Source organism: Schistocerca piceifrons, unplaced genomic scaffold (assembly GCF_021461385.2).
Source record: "Schistocerca piceifrons isolate TAMUIC-IGC-003096 unplaced genomic scaffold, iqSchPice1.1 HiC_scaffold_538, whole genome shotgun sequence".
Classification (NCBI taxonomy): domain Eukaryota; kingdom Metazoa; phylum Arthropoda; class Insecta; order Orthoptera; family Acrididae; genus Schistocerca; species Schistocerca piceifrons.
Genome location: NW_025728775.1, coordinates 628,321 through 643,358, shown reverse-complemented (window position 1 = coordinate 643,358; position 15,038 = coordinate 628,321). Strand labels below are relative to the sequence as shown.

Genomic DNA, 15,038 nt, shown 5'->3' with positions numbered 1-15,038 from the left:
ATCCAACCCTGGTGAAATATACGTTTTTTACCGCGTCCTCATGCAGTAGACTCGACAGATTCTATTTATCTGATTTTTTATGTGATAAAATTCTTTCTGTCGATGTTATTCCTACTAGTTTTTCTGACCATTGTGCTTTTACTGCAACTGTAAATCTTAGTCGCCAACCTGCAAAACTTTATCGTTCCCAGTGGATGTTAAATGTTTCCCACCTTGCCGACAGTGCTATGGATGATGTTATAAGTGGCGTGTGGGAGCGATGTCTTCGCTCTGTCCCGCGATACCCCTCCTTGCTGGTTTGGTGGACTGCGTTTGCCAAGCCCAAGATTCGTCAGACTTTGATTTTCTACTGTGCTGGTAGACGCGTGATTTTAAGAACACGTATGAATATTACTACTCTGTCCTGCGTGAACTATATGACGCGGCGGGTACCTCTCCACTGCGGATCCATGATGTTCGTCGTATTAAAGCCAAGCTCTTGAGCCTTAAACGACGACAGATGGATGGTCTCCGAGTTAAGTCGAAACCTCACTCTCTTGTTGAAGGTGAACTGACATCCTTGTACCACCTGCTACGGCATCAGACTCGTCGTCGTCGCTCCTTCATCTCTTCTCTTACGGTGGATGATGGGCGACAGCTTATTGCACAGGAGGAAATGGTTCGTGCTCTTCATCAGTATTACACTAGTCTATATTCTGCCGATGATTCTGGTGAGTCTCTTTCGGATGATGTCTTTGGGGATCTAACTGCGACGATCGCGCCTGACGCGAACGGCGAATTTCTCCGGGAGTTCCAGGTAGATGATGTTTTCGATTTTATTGCTCGCTCTCCGTCCAGTAAATCGCCGGGTCCAGACGGCCTGCCTAAAGAATTTTATCTCCGTTTTTGGCCTCTTTTGGGTGACATTTTTACGCAGATTTTAAATGAGATTGTCAGGGGGATGGATGTGCCTGCCGATTTTAAAGTAGGGAAAATTGTTTTAATCCCGAAGTCCTCTGGTCGTTTATCTGCTGCCAATCTTCGTCCGCTCACATTGCTGAATTTTGACTATAAGACAGCTGCTAGAGCGCTCAATAGCCGGTTGTCTTCTCTGCTTCGGGGTGTGATTGGTGCACATCAATGTTGTTTTCATGATAGATCTATTCTGACACCAGTAGCCGAATATCGGGATGTTGTCTCGGTTGCGGCGGTTACAAACGTACATTGTGCCTTTGCCTTCCTTGATTTTTATAAGGCTTTTGATCACGTCAGTCATGTGTTTTTAGATCGTGTTTTAGGTACAATAGGTTTTAACGCTTCATCACGTGGTGTTCTTGGCAATTTGTATAGGGGAATAACAGCTCGGGTGTCAGTCAATGGGCAGCTGACGCCGCCCATTGCTATCCGCCGCGGAGTGCCTCAGGGTAGTCCGCTCTCTATGTCTTTATTCGTATTGTCCCTGGAACCGCTGCTTCGGACTATTGCTCTCAAGCTTCAGGGTATGTCCCTCTCTGGTGGGAAGCTCTCTGTTAAGGCATATGCGGATGATGTCGTTGTTCTCCTCCGTCAACGTGATGATATACCGTTGTTGAAAGGGGCAGTTGATGCATACTGTCGTGTCTCTGGAGCGCGTCTCAATCAGGGTAAATGTAAGTTCCTTGATATTCGAGGATTTCGCGATGCTGACGTCCCTTGGGCCACTTTTGTCGATCGCCATACATCCTTGGGGATTATCATTGATCGGTGTCCTCTAAAAATGGCGGCTCTCAATTGGAAATCTGTCACCGAGAAGATACAGGGGGCTCTGATGGTCCATGAGCAGCGCTCTGCTACCATTTTGCAAAAAGTCAGAATTTTAGACACCTACGTTCTATGTAAAGCTTATTATGTTGCTCAGCTGTTCCCACTTCCCATGATGGTGGCGAAAAGGTTGCGCCAATTGTCTAGCAGGTTTATATGGAAGGGCCATCTATTCAAGTTACGTTACGAGGTAATGACGAAACCGCGTCTCTCCGGAGGCTTGGGCCTCTCTGACATTATTCGCAAGGCGTCTGCTTTGTACGTCCGCCGAACGACTCTAATTGTTACGCAAGAAGTGACTTCAATTACATCCAGGCTTTTTACTGTTGTGCGTCCGGCGAGCCTTGCTCCACCTGTCGATGTCGGACGCCTAAATTTTAAGTTGAAACACATTCGGGAATTTTACATTGCGGTGAGTTACCTCGGTGACGTCTTCTTGCGGCGACCGGTGCCAACGACCAAGGGCTTGATTGCCCGCTGGGAGGGGCTGGCCGGTCCCAATCCAATAGAACTGGCGTCTCCATCTGTGTCCTGGAGGAACGTCTGGAAGAACGTTAGTCTGCCGATCCACTCTATGGCCGTGGCGTCCACGTGGTATAGGGTAATAAATAATTTGGTTCCCACCAATGTACGACTGCACCGTATTGGTCTTTCTGACACGGACACCTGTACTCGGTGTGGTCTCTTGGATACCCTTGAACATCGATTCACCTGCTGTGGGCACCTTGCTAATTGGCGTTGGCTCAGGAAACAACTTGCTTTTGTCACTAGGTCTGCTGAAGCCGCTTATACTATTGACATCATCGTCCGGCCCGATTCTTCCTTTTTTCCGCGGACGAAGCTCCATACCGTCATGTGGTTGATTGGCCATTTCGTACATTTTGTCAACAGTTGTCATGAAGAGGATGGACACCTAGCGTTTCGGCAGTACATGCTTACTGCTTACTGGCAGCGCTTGCGATTGCCAGGCCTCCGAGATGATTTTGCCAATATGCTTAGCCTGACATTTGAAAGAGAGGGTGTTGGCTAAGGTCACCTGTGTGAGCCATTTTCTTTTATACTGTTTCTGGATTTACCGCCTTTATGTATGTTTCTTCTCTACACCAGGACTGAAGTTTTCGTGTTTTAATCTTTATTTCAGTCAGCAGTCTACATTATATAATCATGTTTTAGGATTTTAATTTCAGTACTGTAAAAAAATTAAAAAAGAAAAAAATAGCTCAGTTGGGAGAGCGTTAGACTGAGGATCTAAAGGTCCCTGGTTCGATCCCGGGTTTCGGCGGGTATTCGTTTTGATGCGACGCCAATGGAATTGCTCTGCGTTGGTGATAATGCAACTACAGCTGACAACAAAAATGACTCTCTGCTGTAGCAGTTCTGGTTGTCTAGTGCATGCCATAAGAGGTTAAAAAAAAAAAAAAAAAAAAAAAAGGGGTATGATTCCTGCTTTGGGTGCAGGAGGTCCCGGGTTCAAATCCCGGACGAGCCCTGCCATTTTGACCGTGCTGAAGAGTAGGTGGAACTCAGCCCCGGTTGCAGCTCCTCAATGAAGAGTAGACGCCTGTTATAGCACGTGGATATAACAAGAATGCGGCACCAGTAAAGTACGTAGGTGGAATTCGGTAGAAAAGCAGACGGTAATTTTGCATGCAACGGAAAACAAGGTTGTCTTTGCGGGATATGTGCACCGTGAGTGGAGATTCAGCTTAATTGTGCGACAGTCTACCCTCATCTTACTAGCGACGGCAACAACCAAGGGGTGGCATGTAAGATTGAGCGTGGCTAAGAGTTTCTCATTATTAGTTAGCATCACACTTTGACAGAGCTGTGACAAGGCGAGTAGGGTGAGCTCAGGAAAGCCAGTAGCAAGCGCACTTGAAGTAGCCCTGAAGAACCGGATTATAAATTTTGCCAGCCATAATGGAGCTAGGGGCGTTCTCAGTTACCAAATACCGGTGCAATAAGAGAGCAACAGTATTTGACCGTAAAATGACGCCCTATCCGTCTAGCATACGACATTGCTTGTCTCTGCATACGCGGACGTGAGGTCATCTCGGAAATGAAATCCGAAATATAGATTAAAATTGTTGTGTTCCCGCCCGGGATCGAACCGGGGACCTTCTGCGTGTAATAAGAAAAAAAAAAAAAAGGGGTATGATTCCTGCTTAGGGTGCAGGAGGTCCCGGGTTCAAATCCCGGACGAGCCCTAGCGTTTTGTGCAAACTGATCGCACGTCAGTGGCTGAGTCAGCGCAAAAAGCTCGCCGTCAATATCAAATGAATTTCTTATTCGATGTGAGCAATTGACACTCGGGTCCGACGCGTGAAGGCGATTACGAAGGTTTCGGGTACAGATGGTAGCAGATGCATGTTAGTACGTCTTGCTTAAAGTGATGAAAAAGTGTTTCCGCCCGGGATCGAACCGGGGACCTTCTGCGTGTTAGGCAGACGTGATAACCGCTACACCACGGAAACTGCTTGTGTGCACCTTACTTCACAGACAACTTGTAGTGATGTTGCCATCGTAACTAAAAAATTCAATAAATGTGGTACTTGCAAAACGAAGGGACATGCAGCAGATCCACACACGACGTGGCTCATTGGAGGACAATACGACATAGGCAGGAAAATACTGTTCCCGCCCGGGATCGAACCGGGGACCTTCTGCGTGTGAAGCAGACGTGATAACCGCTACACTACGGAAACGACGGACCCCAGGAGTCCATCCTTGTTCACTCGAACTTGCCTCAGACTTTCTCTCGTCCGCGAATGCACACACGACAGTTCTTTTGTCAGCCTGGAACCCATCACAGCCGAGGGCTCAAGAAGTCTTCGGGGTGCTCGAGAGGGTGTCTGCCGTAGCACCCCTAACGAGATAGCGGCGTTTCGCGCAGTCGTTATTGCAAGTCATATCAGCAAAAGCAATCACTTTCTCAGCAGCAGGCAGTGCGAGCCCAGCGGCAGCTCTACATGAAGGTACCAGTAGCCCAGGAAGGCCGCCGACCGCGGGAATTCGCACCGCCCCCATCCCGCCAGCGTACACGAGACTTCCAGGGCACCCTGGACGACATCGAGGGACTGGAATAATTGGCATTCGCCGTGTCACAGGGCTCGTTGGTCTAGGGGTATGATTCCTGCTTAGGGTGCAGGAGGTCCCGGGTTCAAATCCCGGACGAGCCCTAGCGTTTTGTGCAAACTGATCGCACGTCAGTGGCTGAGTCAGCGCAAAAAGCTCGCCGTCAATATCAAATGAATTTCTTATTCGATGTGAGCAATTGACACTCGGGTCCGACGCGTGAAGGCGATTACGAAGGTTTCGGGTACAGATGGTAGCAGATGCATGTTAGTACGTCTTGCTTAAAGTGATGAAAAAGTGTTTCCGCCCGGGATCGAACCGGGGACCTTCTGCGTGTTAGGCAGACGTGATAACCGCTACACCACGGAAACTGCTTGTGTGCACCTTACTTCACAGACAACTTGTAGTGATGTTGCCATCGTAACTAAAAAATTCAATACATGTGGTACTTGCAAAACGAAGGGACATGCAGCAGATCCACACACGACGTGGCTCATTGGAGGACAATACGACATAGGCAGGAAAATACTGTTCCCGCCCGGGATCGAACCGGGGACCTTCTGCGTGTGAAGCAGACGTGATAACCGCTACACTACGGAAACGACGGACCCCAGGAGTCCATCCTTGTTCACTCGAACTTGCCTCAGACTTTCTCTCGTCCGCGAATGCACACACGACAGTTCTTTTGTCAGCCTGGAACCCATCACAGCCGAGGGCTCAAGAAGTCTTCGGGGTGCTCGAGAGGGTGTCTGCCGTAGCACCCCTAACGAGATAGCGGCGTTTCGCGCAGTCGTTATTGCAAGTCATATCAGCAAAAGCAATCACTTTCTCAGCAGCAGGCAGTGCGAGCCCAGCGGCAGCTCTACATGAAGGTACCAGTAGCCCAGGAAGGCCGCCGACCGCGGGAATTCGCACCGCCCCCATCCCGCCAGCGTACACGAGACTTCCAGGGCACCCTGGACGACATCGAGGGACTGGAATAATTGGCATTCGCCGTGTCACAGGGCTCGTTGGTCTAGGGGTATGATTCCTGCTTAGGGTGCAGGAGGTCCCGGGTTCAAATCCCGGACGAGCCCTAGCGTTTTGTGCAAACTGATCGCACGTCAGTGGCTGAGTCAGCGCAAAAAGCTCGCCGTCAATATCAAATGAATTTCTTATTCGATGTGAGCAATTGACACTCGGGTCCGACGCGTGAAGGCGATTACGAAGGTTTCGGGTACAGATGGTAGCAGATGCATGTTAGTACGTCTTGCTTAAAGTGATGAAAAAGTGTTTCCGCCCGGGATCGAACCGGGGACCTTCTGCGTGTTAGGCAGACGTGATAACCGCTACACCACGGAAACTGCTTGTGTGCACCTTACTTCACAGACAACTTGTAGTGATGTTGCCATCGTAACTAAAAAATTCAATACATGTGGTACTTGCAAAACGAAGGGACATGCAGCAGATCCACACACGACGTGGCTCATTGGAGGACAATACGACATAGGCAGGAAAATACTGTTCCCGCCCGGGATCGAACCGGGGACCTTCTGCGTGTGAAGCAGACGTGATAACCGCTACACTACGGAAACGACGGACCCCAGGAGTCCATCCTTGTTCACTCGAACTTGCCTCAGACTTTCTCTCGTCCGCGAATGCACACACGACAGTTCTTTTGTCAGCCTGGAACCCATCACAGCCGAGGGCTCAAGAAGTCTTCGGGGTGCTCGAGAGGGTGTCTGCCGTAGCACCCCTAACGAGATAGCGGCGTTTCGCGCAGTCGTTATTGCAAGTCATATCAGCAAAAGCAATCACTTTCTCAGCAGCAGGCAGTGCGAGCCCAGCGGCAGCTCTACATGAAGGTACCAGTAGCCCAGGAAGGCCACCGACCGCGGGAATTCGCACCGCCCCCATCCCGCCAGCGTACACGAGACTTCCAGGGCACCCTGGACGACATCGAGGGACTGGAATAATTGGCATTCGCCGTGTCACAGGGCTCGTTGGTCTAGGGGCAGTTCCGCTTTAGACGCCGTGCAGTGTGGACGTGCCTAGTCTTCCGCTCCGCCGTAGCGTTACGTATAGTGGACTATCGTTTTTGTTTACGTGTTGTGTTGCAACTTCTGTGAGTGTTTCTCCGTCGTTGTTTCGTACCTTGTGTTACTTTCTGTCCTTATTTCAGTGTTTTTTGTGTAGCGGTTTCGACCGCATATTTTGAAAATGTCGTCCCAGGTTATTCCTCGTCAGGCTACAGTTAGTTTTGCTTTTGACAAGTCAACCCGCCATGTGCAACCTAGTTCTCTTGAGATTCATGATTGGTTGGTAGATACCTTTGGTGTTCATTCGGATCAGGTGCACACTGCTTATTTTGATACCGAACTGTATGTTTTCTTTGTTAAGTTTATGGACCCACTTCAGGTTGATAAAATTCTTTCTAAATATGGTCATCAAGTTCTCTTTCGGCATCGGGATGATTCTGTAAGTACCGTGCTGCTTTCCAATGCTTCCATCACGTATACCAATGTTCGTGTTTACAACCTTCCACCGGAGGTGGATAATGTCTATCTTAAGGAGGGTCTACAGAAGTATGGTGATGTAAAGAGCATTCGCCTTGAACGCTGGTCAAGCCAACATCGCCTGCAATGTTACAGTGGTATTCGTTCAGTCGAAATGCACGTTAAGCAGAATATTCCATCTCACCTGCAGATCGGTGGATATCGTGTCCATGTAACATATAGTGGTCAGGTTGGCACCTGTTTTTTGTGCAATGAAAGTGGTCACGTGCGTACCGACTGTCCGCGGAGAGTTTTTGTTTTAAAAAATTCTCTCGAACAGCGTCGCAAGTTAACGGTCGCTGACCTCGTTGCAGGTGGTTCTGCTCTTGGTGTAGCACAGTCCAGTGGTAGTAGCGCCCCGCCACAGGTTTTGCGCACCCCTGATACAGAATTTCCTCCTTTGCGTGCTAAATCTGATGTTGTTCCGTCTGTCCCTCAGGTGGGTGTGCCACTTTTGAATAATAAGAGGCGTCGCCCACACGATGGAAATAGTACGGATGAGGATCTCCCTGAGATGCCCCAGTCCGAGCGACCGGCATCCTCCGAGCCACTGTGTACTGTAGCTGCTCCCTGCCCTCCTGAGGTAGCGGTTCCGGTGGCGGCTGCTGGCGCCCCTCCGGCCTCCGACGCAGCTTCTCTCGAGTCGGGTCGTCGGTCGGGCCTGTTGGCGCCGTCTTCCGAACCGACTTCGATGTCACAACAAGTGGAGCCGCGACAACTTCCTGCTTCGCTGCCCCATACCTCTGCCAGCGGAGCTGCTCCGCTTCCTTCCAACTCTGCGGCCTCGGACTTTCCTGCTCACGTTTCGCCTCCGTGCAGTCCATGTTTGCCGGAAGCTAGTGCAGGTGTTGACCATTCCGTTTTGTCGGATGTTTCCCCCGCGACCCCGGATCCCGCATGTGGACCGGCGCGGGTGGTGTCGGATACAGAACTTGACCCTCCTACGTCACCGGCGGCTGAAGTTTCCTTGCCCGTCAGCCGACGCAAGTTACGCGTTCAGCCGAACGTTAATGCTGTTCGTAAAAAACCGAAACGTAAGGGATCCGCGGAACGGGGTAGCAGTCCCCCTCCCTCGGATGCCTCCGTCACCCCTGCTATGGACTGTGACGCTGGTGCGTCGGTGTAGGTGATTTGTTTTCTCGCTTTTCTCTCTATGGTTCAAGCATACACCTTTCTTACCTTAAATGTTAACCGTATTGAGTCCGACGTTCGCATTGCCTCTTTGCGGCAGTTTATTTACGACGCCTGTGCGGACGTAGTGTTTTTGCAGGAAGTGTTGTTTTCTGATCTCTCTCTACCTGGATTTCAAACTGTTTTTAATGTCGCGCCGGAATATTCAACAGGAACTGCTCTTTTCTTTCGAGAGGGCATTCCTATTACTGACATTGAATTCCTTGACTCTGGCCGTGGGATTGGTTGTCGTCTTTTTGATCTCCGCCTCGTTGTTTTGTATGCCCCCTCTGGTTCGGGTCACACTGTGGCTCGTTCGCGCTTTTATAAAGAAGAGCTTATTTATCTTTTGCGCCAGAGTCCTCGGAGTCTCCTGCTCGGAGGCGATTTTAATTGTGTTTTACGCCCTGCAGACCAGTCCCCCAATTTTAATTATTGCCGTGATTTACATGACTTAGTTCGTACGATGCATCTGCGTGATGTTTGGGAACACAAATATCCAACCCTGGTGAAATATACGTTTTTTACCGCGTCCTCATGCAGTAGACTCGACAGATTCTATTTATCTGATTTTTTATGTGATAAAATTCTTTCTGTCGATGTTATTCCTACTAGTTTTTCTGACCATTGTGCTTTTACTGCAACTGTAAATCTTAGTCGCCAACCTGCAAAACTTTATCGTTCCCAGTGGATGTTAAATGTTTCCCACCTTGCCGACAGTGCTATGGATGATGTTATAAGTGGCGTGTGGGAGCGATGTCTTCGCTCTGTCCCGCGATACCCCTCCTTGCTGGTTTGGTGGACTGCGTTTGCCAAGCCCAAGATTCGTCAAACTTTGATTTTCTACTGTGCTGCTAGGACGCGTGATTTTAAGAACACGTATGAATATTACTACTCTGTCCTGCGTGAACTATATGACGCGGCGGGTACCTCTCCACTGCGGATCCATGATGTTCGTCGTATTAAAGCCAAGCTCTTGAGCCTTAAACGACGACAGATGGATGGTCTGCGAGTTAAGTCGAAACCTCACTCTCTTGTTGAAGGTGAACTGACATCCTTGTACCACCTGCTACGGCATCAGACTCGTCGTCGTCGCTCCTTCATCTCTTCTCTTACGGTGGATGATGGGCGACAGCTTAGTGCACAGGAGGAAATGGTTCGTGCTCTTCATCAGTATTACACTAGTCTCTATTCTGCCGATGATTCTGGTGAGTCTTTTTCGGATGATGTCTTTGGGGATCTAACTGCGACGATCGCGCCTGACGCGAACGGCGAATTTCTCCGGGAGTTCCAGGTAGATGATGTTTTCGATTTTATTGCTCGCTCTCCGTCCAGTAAATCGCCGGGTCCAGACGGCCTGCCTAAAGAATTGTATCTCCGTTTTTGGCCTCTTTTGGGTGGCATTTTTACGCAGATTTTAAATGAGATTGTCAGGGGGATGGATGTGCCTGCCGATTTTAAAGTAGGGAAAATTGTTTTAATCCCGAAGTCCTCTGGTCGTTTATCTGCTGCCAATCTTCGTCCGCTCACATTGCTGAATTTTGACTATAAGACAGCTGCTAGAGCGCTCAATAGCCGGTTGTCTTCTCTGCTTCGGGGTGTGATTGGTGCACATCAATGTTGTTTTCATGATAGATCTATTCTGACACCAGTAGCCGAATATCGGGATGTTGTCTCGGTTGCGGCGGTTACAAACGTACATTGTGCCTTTGCCTTCCTTGATTTTTATAAGGCTTTTGATCACGTCAGTCATGTGTTTTTAGATCGTGTTTTAGGTACAATAGGTTTTAACGCTTCATCACGTGGTGTTCTTGGCAATTTGTATAGGGGAATAACAGCTCGGGTGTCAGTCAATGGGCAGCTGACGCCGCCCATTGCTATCCGCCGCGGAGTGCCTCAGGGTAGTCCGCTCTCTATGTCTTTATTCGTATTGTCCCTGGAACCGCTGCTTCGGACTATTGCTCTCAAGCTTCAGGGTATATCCCTCTCTGGTGGGAAGCTCTCTGTTAAGGCATATGCGGATGATGTCGTTGTTCTCCTCCGTCAACGTGATGATATCCCGTTGTTGAAAGGGGCGGTTGATGCATACTGTCGTGTCTCTGGAGCGCGTCTCAATCAGGGTAAATGTAAGTTCCTTGATATTCGAGGATTTCGCGATGCTGACGTCCCTTGGGCCACTTTTGTCGATCGCCATACGTCCTTGGGGATTATCATTGATCGGTGTCCTCTAAAAATGGCGGCTCTCAATTGGAAATCTGTCACCGAGAAGATACAGGGGGCTCTGATGGTCCATGAGCAGCGCTCTGCTACCATTTTGCAAAAAGTCAGAATTTTAGACACCTACGTTCTATCTAAAGCTTATTATGTTGCTCAGCTGTTCCCACTTCCCATGATGGTGGCGAAAAGGTTGCGCCAATTGTCTAGCAGGTTTATATGGAAGGGCCATCTATTCAAGTTACGTTACGAGGTAATGACGAAACCGCGTCTCTCCGGAGGCTTGGGCCTCTCTGACATTACTCGCAAGGCGTCTGCTTTGTACGTCCGCCGAACGACTCTAATTGTTATGCAAGAAGTAACTTCAATTACATCCAGGCATTTTACTGTTGTGCGTCCGGCGAGCCTTGCTCCACCTGTCGATGTCGGACGCCTAAATTTTAAGTTGAAACACATTCGGGAATTTTACATTGCGGTGAGTTACCTCGGTGACGTCTTCTTGCGGCGACCGGTGCCAACGACCAAGGGCTTGATTGCCCGCTGGGAGGGGCTGGCCGGTCCCAATCCAATAGAACTGGCGTCTCCATCTGTGTCCTGGAGGAACGTCTGGAAGAACGTTAGTCTGCCGATCCACTCTATGGCCGTGGCGTCCACGTGGTATAGGGTAATAAATAATTTGGTTCCCACCAATGTACGACTGCACCGTATTGGTCTTTCTGACACGGACACCTGTACTCGGTGTGGTCTCCTGGATACCCTTGAACATCGATTCACCTGCTGTGGGCACCTTGCTAATTGGCGTTGGCTCAGGAAACAACTTGCTTTTGTCACTAGGTCTGCTGAAGCCGCTTATACTATTGACATCATCGTCCGGCCCGATTCTTCCTTTTTTCCGCGGACGAAGCTCCATACCGTCATGTGGTTGATTGGCCATTTCGTACATTTTGTCAACAGTTGTCATGAAGAGGATGGACACCTAGCGTTTCGGCAGTACATGCATACTGCTTACTGGCAGCGCTTGCGATTGCCAGGCCTCCGAGATGATTTTGCCAATATGCTTAGCCTGACATTTGAAAGAGAGGGTGTTGGCTAAGGTCACCTGTGTGAGCCATTTTCTTTTATACTGTTTCTGGATTTGCCGCCTTTATATATGTTTCTTCTCTACACCAGGACTGAAGTTTTCGTGTTTTAATCTTTATTTCAGTCAGCAGTCTACATTATATAGTCATGTTTTAGGATTTTCATTTCAGTACTGTAAAAAAAAAAAAAAAAAGTGGCTAGGATACCTGGCTTTCACCCAGGAGGCCCGGGTTCGATTCCCGATACCGGAATGGAATTTTTTCGGGACAAATCACGACAAGTTTTGACCCTGCGAAATGCTGTCTCACGTCCTCCTCGCATTACAGCTACTACCGGTTCATAAACGTCAGCTGAAAACAGTCGAGAGAAACGGGCACGCAATGAAATTACTACGAGCAGCAGAATAAAGGGAGAAGAGACGCTGGTCCACTGTTGGACTGCTACCATAGAAATGTTATGTGGAAATACGCAGAGCTATTCACGCGAAGCGCTGGAAGACTGTGTGCACTGAGGCCCGTTAGCTCAGTTGGTTAGAGCGTCGTGCTAATAACGCGAAGGTCGTGGGTTCGATCCCCCCACGGGCCACTACGATTTCACTACTTCAAAAAGGCAACGCCGATTTCCCCGGGGAAGTATGGTGACAAAGAAATCGTCAAATTGTGTGGGAGCTGATAGGGGACCCGAACGCGACTTGTCGGCACGCGCTAAAACACTTCACTGGTCACAGTACGCTGAACACACAGTTTCTCGTCCGATCACCGCTACTGCGTGACGCCGGGCGTTGTCAGTGCTTGGGCGGGTGACCGCCTGCGAACACAGGGCGCTGCCGACAGTTTCAATTCGTATTTCTCTTTCCTCTTCGGTTTCGGAGCTGCAGCGCTATTCGGTCAAGGGCACTGGCGCCACGTTTTGCCTCTCGGTATGCCAAGTCGCGCCGTGCGGCCACAGTGAAATGAAGGAGCGTGTTGTAAAATTTTCGACAAAGAAAAAAAAAGAAATGTACTAGTAATGAAACAGTATTTGTCTGACAGAACATGTAAAATGAGACAATGCACGATAACAGGCAGCAGGTCTTTATTTGAGGCATAAGTAATGTTGTGCCCGCCTCGCCATACCTCTCTCAGTCGTTTCGCGTACTTGTCCTTTTGATATAGGCCGACTGGAGAGCGTCAGATCTTAAATTACATACTATTAAAAAAAAAAAAAAAAAAAAAAAGGGGTATGATTCCTGCTTAGGGTGCAGGAGGTCCCGGGTTCAAATCCCGGACGAGCCCTAGCGTTTTGTGCAAACTGATCGCACGTCAGTGGCTGAGTCAGCGCAAAAAGCTCGCCGTCAATATCAAATGAATTTCTTATTCGATGTGAGCAATTGACACTCGGGTCCGACGTGTGAAGGCGATTACGAAGGTTTCGGGTACAGATGGTAGCAGATGCATGTTAGTACGTCTTGCTTAAAGTGATGAAAAAGTGTTTCCGCCCGGGATCGAACCGGGGACCTTCTGCGTGTTAGGCAGACGTGATAACCGCTACACCACGGAAACTGCTTGTGTGCACCTTACTTCACAGACAACTTCTAGTGATGTTGCCATCGTAACTAAAAAATTCAATAAATGTGGTACTTGCAAAACGAAGGGACATGCAGCAGATCCACACACGACGTGGCTCATTGGAGGACAATACGACATAGGCAGGAAAATACTGTTCCCGCCCGGGATCGAACCGGGGACCTTCCGCGTGTGAAGCAGACGTGATAAGCGCTACACTACGGAAACGACGGACCCTCGGAGTCCATCCTTGTTCACTCGAACTTGCCTCAGACTTTCTCTCGTCCGCGAATGCACACACGACAGTTCTTTTGTCAGCCTGGAACCCATCACAGCCGAGGGCTCAAGAAGTCTTCGGGGTGCTCGAGAGGGTGTCTGCCGTAGCACCCCTAACGAGATAGCAGCGTTTCGCGCAGTCGTTATTGCAAGTCATATCAGCAAAAGCAATCACTTTCTCAGCAGCAGGCAGTGCGAGCCCAGCGGCAGCTCTACATGAAGGTACCAGTAGCCCAGGAAGGCCGCCGACCGCGGGAATTCGCACCGCCCCCATCCCGCCAGCGTACACGAGACTTCCAGGGCACCCTGGACGACATCGAGGGACTGGAATAATTGGCATTCGCCGTGTCACAGGGCTCGTTGGTCTAGGGGTATGATTCCTGCTTAGGGTGCAGGAGGTCCCGGGTTCAAATCCCGGACGAGCCCTAGCGTTTTGTGCAAACTGATCGCACGTCAGTGGCTGAGTCAGCGCAAAAAGCTCGCCGTCAATATCAAATGAATTTCTTATTCGATGTGAGCAATTGACACTCGGGTCCGACGCGTGAAGGCGATTACGAAGGTTTCGGGTACAGATGGGAGCAGATGCATGTTAGTACGTCTTGCTTAAAGTGATGAAAAAGTGTTTCCGCCCGGGATCGAACCGGGGACCTTCTGCGTGTTAGGCAGACGTGATAACCGCTACACCACGGAAACTGCTTGTGTGCACCTTACTTCACAGACAACTTGTAGTGATGTTGCCATCGTAACTAAAAAATTCAATACATGTGGTACTTGCAAAACGAAGGGACATGCAGCAGATCCACACACGACGTGGCTCATTGGAGGACAATACGACATAGGCAGGAAAATACTGTTCCCGCCCGGGATCGAACCGGGGACCTTCTGCGTGTGAAGCAGACGTGATAACCGCTACACTACGGAAACGACGGACCCCAGGAGTCCATCCTTGTTCACTCGAACTTGCCTCAGACTTTCTCTCGTCCGCGAATGCACACACGACAGTTCTTTTGTCAGCCTGGAACCCATCACAGCCGAGGGCTCAAGAAGTCTTCGGGGTGCTCGAGAGGGTGTCTGCCGTAGCACCCCTAACGAGATAGCGGCGTTTCGCGCAGTCGTTATTGCAAGTCATATCAGCAAAAGCAATCACTTTCTCAGCAGCAGGCAGTGCGAGCCCAGCGGCAGCTCTACATGAAGGTACCAGTAGCCCAGGAAGGCCGCCGACCGCGGGAATTCGCACCGCCCCCATCCCGCCAGCGTACACGAGACTTCCAGGGCACCCTGGACGACATCGAGGGACTGGAATAATTGGCATTCGCCGTGTCACAGGGCTCGTTGGTCTAGGGGCAGTTCCGCTTTAGACGCCGTG

At 49.8% G+C, this 15,038-nt stretch overlaps 14 non-coding genes across 14 annotated transcripts; 4 read left to right on the top strand and 10 right to left on the bottom strand.

The window, feature by feature from the left end:
• Positions 1–4,180: 4,180 nt before the first annotated feature.
• On the bottom strand, positions 4,181–4,253 carry Trnav-aac. The gene has a single exon. It is a non-coding gene; the product is annotated as a tRNA-Val (tRNA).
• A 158-nt stretch (positions 4,254–4,411) lies between these two features.
• Trnav-cac lies at positions 4,412–4,484 on the bottom strand. The gene has a single exon. It is a non-coding gene; the product is annotated as a tRNA-Val (tRNA).
• A 402-nt stretch (positions 4,485–4,886) lies between these two features.
• Trnap-agg lies at positions 4,887–4,958 on the top strand. The gene has a single exon. It is a non-coding gene; the product is annotated as a tRNA-Pro (tRNA).
• A 194-nt stretch (positions 4,959–5,152) lies between these two features.
• Trnav-aac lies at positions 5,153–5,225 on the bottom strand. The gene has a single exon. It is a non-coding gene; the product is annotated as a tRNA-Val (tRNA).
• A 158-nt stretch (positions 5,226–5,383) lies between these two features.
• Positions 5,384–5,456, bottom strand: Trnav-cac. Its single transcript has one exon. It is a non-coding gene; the product is annotated as a tRNA-Val (tRNA).
• A 402-nt stretch (positions 5,457–5,858) lies between these two features.
• Positions 5,859–5,930, top strand: Trnap-agg. The gene has a single exon. It is a non-coding gene; the product is annotated as a tRNA-Pro (tRNA).
• Positions 5,931–6,124: 194 nt separating this feature from the next.
• Trnav-aac lies at positions 6,125–6,197 on the bottom strand. The gene has a single exon. It is a non-coding gene; the product is annotated as a tRNA-Val (tRNA).
• Positions 6,198–6,355: 158 nt separating this feature from the next.
• Trnav-cac lies at positions 6,356–6,428 on the bottom strand. Its single transcript has one exon. It is a non-coding gene; the product is annotated as a tRNA-Val (tRNA).
• A 5,935-nt stretch (positions 6,429–12,363) lies between these two features.
• On the top strand, positions 12,364–12,437 carry Trnai-aau. The gene has a single exon. It is a non-coding gene; the product is annotated as a tRNA-Ile (tRNA).
• An 883-nt stretch (positions 12,438–13,320) lies between these two features.
• On the bottom strand, positions 13,321–13,393 carry Trnav-aac. Its single transcript has one exon. It is a non-coding gene; the product is annotated as a tRNA-Val (tRNA).
• A 158-nt stretch (positions 13,394–13,551) lies between these two features.
• On the bottom strand, positions 13,552–13,624 carry Trnav-cac. The gene has a single exon. It is a non-coding gene; the product is annotated as a tRNA-Val (tRNA).
• A 402-nt stretch (positions 13,625–14,026) lies between these two features.
• Positions 14,027–14,098, top strand: Trnap-agg. The gene has a single exon. It is a non-coding gene; the product is annotated as a tRNA-Pro (tRNA).
• A 194-nt stretch (positions 14,099–14,292) lies between these two features.
• Positions 14,293–14,365, bottom strand: Trnav-aac. The gene has a single exon. It is a non-coding gene; the product is annotated as a tRNA-Val (tRNA).
• A 158-nt stretch (positions 14,366–14,523) lies between these two features.
• Positions 14,524–14,596, bottom strand: Trnav-cac. Its single transcript has one exon. It is a non-coding gene; the product is annotated as a tRNA-Val (tRNA).
• Between the last annotated feature and the right edge of the window lie 442 nt (positions 14,597–15,038).